The following is a 7,675-nucleotide window of genomic DNA, read 5'->3' as shown; positions in this document are numbered from 1 at the left end:
ACAATAGTTGTATACATCTTACATTTCAATTCAATTAATTTATATTTTAATCGATCTATTAATAAATCAAATGTGGTACCTAAGTAATTATATATCTCATTAGAAAAATATTCTTTAATAATGAACTTAATTATTTTTCTTCTTTTTTTTGAAGCACTATTTATTAAAAATGAAGGCAAAATAAGTGCATATGTTGGTCTAGCGATAGAATAATTAGTTTTCGAGGTTAAAATTCTCAATAGTTCAAGTCCATTATAATACAGTCTTTAAATTTAACTACTCCCTTCTATTTTATATATATGTTGTTATGATGTTTTTCATATTTTTTTTTTATATTATATGTCATTTTAGTTTTGTATTCAACAATTAACCTCGTTAGTTAAAGAGGCATTAATTAACTGTCTCTCATTTATGCTCCCCATAAGAGAAAGTATCATTAAATAAGGTTAATATGGGTCTAAATTTTTTATATTAAAAAATGTGCAAATGAACGACCTATACATATAATAGGAGGGAGTATTTATTTATCCTAAAAACATGAATACAAAATTGCAAACTCTAGAGTACGAGGTAAGCTGAAATGGTAAAATGGAATATGAAATATGGTTCATGTAACCTATTATTTCTATATATTTATTTTAATTCTAATATTTTAATAGTAACATCATTATTTTTTTTCTTTCTTATTTAAATTTGTTACATCCAAATAAAGGAAAAATACACTCACACTCTAGTCTTTTAGGTGACTCGAACTCCCGATCTATTAGTTGGAAGAGAAACGTCTTACCAACAGACTTCGTTTCATCGTGATCAGTAGGTGACATATCATTAATTTAAAAAATTACATAAAAATCAAAATTCAATAAGTTAATTTCATTTATTCTCGGTACACTTTCGAGGAAATGCATTTTAATGTTTCGAGGCGATTAATGATTGAACTAACAACTGCTCAATATACGACACAATTATAGGTGGCTTAGTCTCATCTCTTCTGCCTATATAGATATCTCCGAAACAACACAACACATTCAACATAGCATCATCAATGAAACCGACGTCGTATCTCTTCTTGCTCGCCATCTTGTTCATGCACGAAGCCATTTTCACACAATGTGTGGAAACCCCCTTCTCTTCCGACGATGCTTCCATCTTGAAAACGGTGCCGTTTTCGCATACAACTACTACTCCCGTTGCTGATGTGAAGCGAGGAAGCCTGCCGCCGCCGCCGCCTCCACAAGCCGCCACGGGTACTCACTGGAAGTGGCGGCTGCAGAGGCCGCCGCCGCCGCCGAGGCTGAGATCACCAGCTCCTTCGCCAGCTGCGTAGACGAAGTTTGAATTCTTGCAAAATTTGTAGCTCTCATGTTTAGTTATCATCGTTATAAATGATTTCTCCTGCTTACAGTGCTACTCTTACTCATTGACTTAAATTAATGGATATATATATGGTAAGAGAAAATGGATCGATGAGAATAATCCTTAAAATGAGAAATAAGATTCAATCTGGAACGTCAAATATTTAAATCTTACGATTAAATTAATTATGTGAATTGTGATTAATGAACAATTTAATAAGATATAAGAACAACATTCTCAAAAAAAAAGAACAACATTTGATCTTGGGTTACTAATACTGTACATATGCTGATCACGCACATACATGGTTTAAATTGAGACATTTAACTCGACCACCTAAAAATTAATGGATAATTTTTAAATTTTTTATGTGAAGGGTAAAATGATAAGTGTGACTAATTTTTAAGTATTTTTATTTTAGTGGAATTTTTTTTTATTTTTACTATTTCAATTTTGACATTTTTAAAATCCACTCTTTTAAAATATAATAGGTGACTTTTTATTTTCATTCATCTAAAAAAGTATGTATCACCTATTTTTGAATATATATATATATATATATATATATATATATATATATATATTATTTTAATATATCAAAATTATTTACAACAAATACCAAGCTAATTTTTTCACTCACAATGCTATAAATAATACCCTCTCCATTCACTTCTGGTGTCTTGTTTTAATTTTTGAATTGCATGTCTCACTGTAAATATCTTGTTTCCCTTTTTGACTCAAAAGTGAGAATCTTTGGGCTTCAAATCACCTTTTAAGCTCTACATCACATGACTTGATAATCCGAATCATTTTTTTCCTAAATAATTGTGCTGAAAACAAACAAGACAGTTGAAATAGGATGGAGTGAGTATAGAACTTTTTCTTTGCTCAAAATACATTCAACAAATATTTTAAAAATTCGTACAAGAAAAAATGGAGTTTGAGGTTTTTTTAGGATAGTAACTTAGATTGATATGAAAATTAGGACAAAAACTTTTGGACATGTAAAAATAGGATACCAGTTTTTTTTAGAGCAAAATAGGACACTAATTAATAAGTGTTGTATCCGCAAGACATTTTTCGATAAATTATCAGCCGAGAAATGTCCTATTTTTACGACGCTTATTAATTAGTGTCCTATTTTTACAAGTCCAAATTTTTTTATCCTAATTTCCAAATCAACATAAGTTACCGTCCTAAAAAATCCCCCGACTCATAAAAAATGGATCTCAACTCAAACCAAATTGCAAGTCATGGAGTCAACTGTGAAGTCAATGCAAGAACCAGACTTGCAACCACCCCTTTAAAAGCTGCACCTTCACAACTGCCCAATAACGACAGCTATAGGTGGCTTAGTCTCATCTCTTCTGCGTATATATATACATATCTCCGATACAACACATTCAACATAGTATCATCAATGAAACCGACGTCGTATCTCTTCTTGCTTGCCATCTTGTTCCTGCACCAACCCGTTTTCACACAATGTGTGGAAAACCCCTTCTCTTCCGACGATGCTTCTATCTTGAAGACGGCACCGTTTTTACATACAACTACTACTCCCGTTGCTGATGTGAAAAAAGAAAGCCTGCCGGCGCCGCCTCCTCCAGAAAAACATCGCTCTCCTCTCGAGAAGATGCTGCCACCACCTGCGCCGCCGCTGTCGCCGCCGCCACCGCCACTGCCTCCGCCTCCTCCTCCGTCGCCTCCTCCTCCGCCGCCACCGCCGCTGCCTCCGCCGCCTCCTCCGTCGCCTCCTCCTCCTCCGCCGCCGCCGCTGCAACCAGCTCATTTTAAATTTTGAATTCTTGCAATTTGTTGCTCTCATGTTTAGGTATGTATATCATGTTTTAATGATTTCTGGTTCTCATTCATTTAAGCACATGACTAAATTGACTTAAATTAATGCATATATATATATATATATATATAGGGAAGAGCTACCGTGAAAATACTTTTTAAAATAAAAATAGAAATAAAAATATTTTTCAATTTACGAATTTTATGTAGAACACATATGAATTCATCCAACAGGGTTACGAATTGTGAAAAATAAATTTTTGTTATCTTTGAAATTCGAACTCAGGACCACGAATTCATCCAACAGGGTTACGAATCAACCGTAGATCTTGATGATCTAAAAGTTGAAAATTGTTTATATTTTATATTTTAAGAAGTGTTTTTATTTTAGTCATCTCATATATATATATATATATATATATATATATATATATATATATTGAAAATGAGAAATAAGATTAAATCAAGAACGCCATATATTCAGATTATACAATTGAGATTAATTATGTGAACAATATTTGATGTTGTACATGATGTATATACATGGTCAGATTGAGACATGAATGGAGGGAGTATTATTTCTTTCAGAATGGATCGGATGTGTAATTCTTTAAAACGAGACCTGAAAAAAAAAATACTATGAATTATGACAATGTAGAGTTTATTCTTTTTTATAATTGATCCCAAGTTGAAGCTATGAATTTTTATTTCTAAATATACTACTACTATCTTTTTTTTTTATAAAAAATTTATATACTCCCTTCGTCCCTCAAGCATTTTCCTTTCCTTTTTATTTTGGTTTGTCTTCAAAACATCTTCTTAATTAATTTTTTCCAAATAATTTCATTAATAATTATTTTTACAATCTTCATTTTTTGTGGGATCCATTCTTCACTGAACATCAAATACACAAATTATTTTTTATTAAAATTCGTGTTACCTTTAGTCAAGAAGATATTTGAGGAATGGATAGAAATTAAACAAAGACACTAAGGCTACAAATGAGCCAATCAATTTAAATGTTTGTCGGATATCAATTTGATATATACATGCGATGGGTCGAGTTTGGTCATTAACTAAATTGAGTCTGAATTTGAATTTGACATTATTTGATTCGTTAATTCGTGAGTACACGCTCATTAAGTGAATTATTTCGAAAATATGAAATTATATTTTTGGATTGGATCAGTGAATTTTAGTTAATTAGCTCAAAATTTTATTAAAATATTTCACAATCACATGACCCAATCCAATACGCGTGTTTGGTTTCCATTTTCAAGTCTTACAAAGAATACGAATTTTATAAAAATATTGATAGATGTGTATAAAGTGAAAAAATAGTCTCATTATATTAATTTGTAAGATAGTAATAAATAAATAGTTTGTGAGATATGATATATTTTTGTAAATATTATGTATGAATGAAGATAAAGTATAAGGATATATCCTTATCCTAAAATGAAAACTGACAAAAAGACCACATTAATCATAAACGGAGGTAGTATTAAAAAATTAACCATAAATAAGGTCTTTTCTTTAGAGAGAAAGATACTGAAAATAATGTCACTATAAGAAAGATAGTGAAAATGGTATTTTAAAAAGAGTCAATATATCCAAATATTCATTCTCATATAGCATTAAAAAAATATATCTATCAATATGAAAGTTTTAAAAATTAATCATTTTTTGTGAAAAAAATACAAATATACCCCTGTCATGAAATTAAAAGTTATTCTTCGTAAGTTCCCGTCAAATTTTGTAAAAATTGTTCGCTATTTATAATTTTCATTAAGCCGCAAGTGCATGTTGTAGTTGCAATAAGTGAAAGGAAAAAGTCATATTCCACGTTGACATAGAAATTTAAAATTTTACTTAAACACTTTTCAACATATGAAATTTGATAAAAACAAAAAGAATTTATTTCTATCTCTAACAATGAAAGTATTGGCTGTGAATTCGAGTTTTAAGCTCAAATTCACAGCTAATTATTTTTTTCACTCACAGTATTATAAATAATATAAAAGTTTTTCTTCACTCAGAACATGTTCAACTAATATTTTTAATTTTTTTTACAAAAAGCGTGCATACCAAATTGCAAGACATGGAATCAACTCTCAAGTCAATGCACCTTAATAACTACCCAATAACGACAATTAATCTCATCTCTTATGCCTATATATATAGATATCTCCGAAACAACTCCACCACACATCCAACATTAGTATCATCAATGAAACCGACGTCGTATCTCTTCTTGCTCGCCATCTTGTTCATGTACGAAGCCATTTTCACACAATGTGTGGAAAACCCCTTCTCTTCCGACGATGCTTCCATCTTGAGGACGGCGCCGTTTTCACGTACAACTACTACTCCCGTTGCTGATGTGAAACGACCAAGCGTGCCGTCGCCGCCGCCGCCAGATTTTGCTCTCTCTCCTGGCCAAACGGTGGTGTTTCCGCCGTCATCTTCCCCGCTGCCGCCGAGATCAGCTCATTCGCCAGCTGCATAGTCTTGGATGATTGCATGCTTGTCAAAGTTTGAATTCTTGCAATTTGTAGCTCTCATGTTTAGTTATATCATGTTTTAATGATTTCTGGTTCTCATTCACTTAAGCACATGACTAAATTGACTTAAATTAACGCATATATAGAGAGAGATTAATTGTGTAAATTAAGATTAATGAACAAGTTAATAAAATGTACCAATAACATTTGATGCATGTTGAGTTAATGATCATATATATTGTCTACATGGTCAAATTAAGACATTTAACTCAGACCACTTGGAAAGTTACATATATCTATTTTATAAGACATTAATTACACATGTATATAATAAGTGAAGAAGAGGTCCTACAATGTAGAAACAGTGTATGTCAATGTATTAGTGATAATATGAATATATGATAATTTTTATGATGCTAGTTAATGAAATTATTATATAAAAAATAGAACATATTTTATAGAAAGAATAAAAAAATAAAAATATTTAAGATTAAATAAATTTTATTCTTTTCCTGAAATTACTTCACGCTGATTTTGACAATTAACAAATACTATAAACAATGATTCTTGAGATTCACATTCCTATAGAAGAATTTTAATTTCATGATAAACGAATGGGTAAATATCATGAAAACCCCCGAAGTATATCCGCTTTATCAAAAATACCCTGAAACTTTCAAAATATTCTCTAAACCCTCAAACTATCAGGTTTTTATCAAATATATCCCGCATCTATTTTTTTATCACAAAAAACGTGATGTGGCTCGCCGGATGCTACAATAGACTCAAGGATAGATCCCAACAGAATTTGAGGGGCATATTTCTCAATAGAGTCATTACCAGAAATTTTCAAATCATGTAACAATTTATTGAAATTATCCTTGTTAGAATCAATATCCTTTGAAGGGTCCATTTGAAAAGTCATGAACTGATTTTGTAAAGACCATGAAGACGCTTCAGAAGATGCAGAGTATATAGAGATCAAATCATCCCACAAATCCTTAGCACATTTGTGATGAGAAACCTGTCTAACCACAGAACTGCTCAAATTCAGCAAAATAGTGGCTCTAGCATTATCATTCATATCATGAAGTTTTTTCATCTGTCACAGTTTCATCAATTTTAGTTAAAAGAGCCTTATTCACCTTCTCTTTAACCAAAATGCACTCAATTTTTGTTTTCCAATCATGGAAATCATCCATTCCATTAAAAAGAACCATATGCACATTATTCATGATTAATGCGGATGCAACACTTAAGCAAACACACACTTTCTCACAGAAAGCCACAACAATCACACCAGAGCAGAGTAACAGGTCAGTCAGACCACAGAGCAGAGCCAAACAAGGGTTGCAGAGCTGTGGATTGCCTAGTTCTCAACACAGATTGATCTGTGGAGCAAGGATTCACACAGGTCACCCAAGAAGGCTCCAACAGGACTGACAAGGTCAGATCTTCATAAACTCTCAATCAAAGTGATTTTCACAGGTGCTAGAAAACACCAACACACTAACAGAGAACAGCAGTAACACCAGAACACACAGAGCCAGAGCCAGAGAACTGCAGAGCACAAACAAACAGAGCCAGAGCTCAAACAAACAGAGCCAGAGCTCAGACACACAGAGCCAGAGACACTGAGCACACAAGGAACAAGAGCTCGAAATTAACCCTTTCTCATTTGCTATCTAGAGTACTCGCACGAGGAGACCCTTTAAAGGGAATCCAGACGAACTGGACCGTCACAAAAGAGACCTTTCTTGGCTTTGAATACCAAGGGTTAGCAAGAGAAAACCACACACAGAACAGGAAAAACACACGGAAGCAACAACATACCAGAATCGCAAGATACTAGAGAAGAAACAGAAAAATAGCATAGAAAACCAATCCTAGACTAGGAGCTAGGGTTTCAGCCAATTTACCAGAGCTAGATCTCCCAAGAAGGGGAAAATCCAGACTTACCGAGCTCCTTGCTCGTCGGGAGCGTATCGGCACAGCCCAGAGGGTGGTGGGATGGA

At 32.8% G+C, this 7,675-nt stretch overlaps 1 long non-coding RNA gene across 1 annotated transcript; it reads left to right on the top strand.

Annotated features, from left to right (window-relative positions):
- Window positions 1-2,613: 2,613 nt before the first annotated feature.
- LOC131006055 (uncharacterized) lies at window positions 2,614-5,545 on the top strand. The gene is made up of 2 exons (XR_009095409.1): window positions 2,614-3,190; window positions 5,341-5,545. It is a non-coding gene; the product is annotated as an uncharacterized LOC131006055 (long non-coding RNA).
- The last annotated feature ends 2,130 nt before the right edge of the window (window positions 5,546-7,675 follow it).

The sequence above is a fragment of the Salvia miltiorrhiza genome, chromosome 1, assembly GCF_028751815.1.
Source record: "Salvia miltiorrhiza cultivar Shanhuang (shh) chromosome 1, IMPLAD_Smil_shh, whole genome shotgun sequence".
Classification (NCBI taxonomy): Eukaryota; Viridiplantae; Streptophyta; class Magnoliopsida; order Lamiales; family Lamiaceae; genus Salvia; species Salvia miltiorrhiza.
Note: the sequence above shows the minus strand (reverse complement) of the source record. Positions and strands in the feature narration are given on the sequence as shown.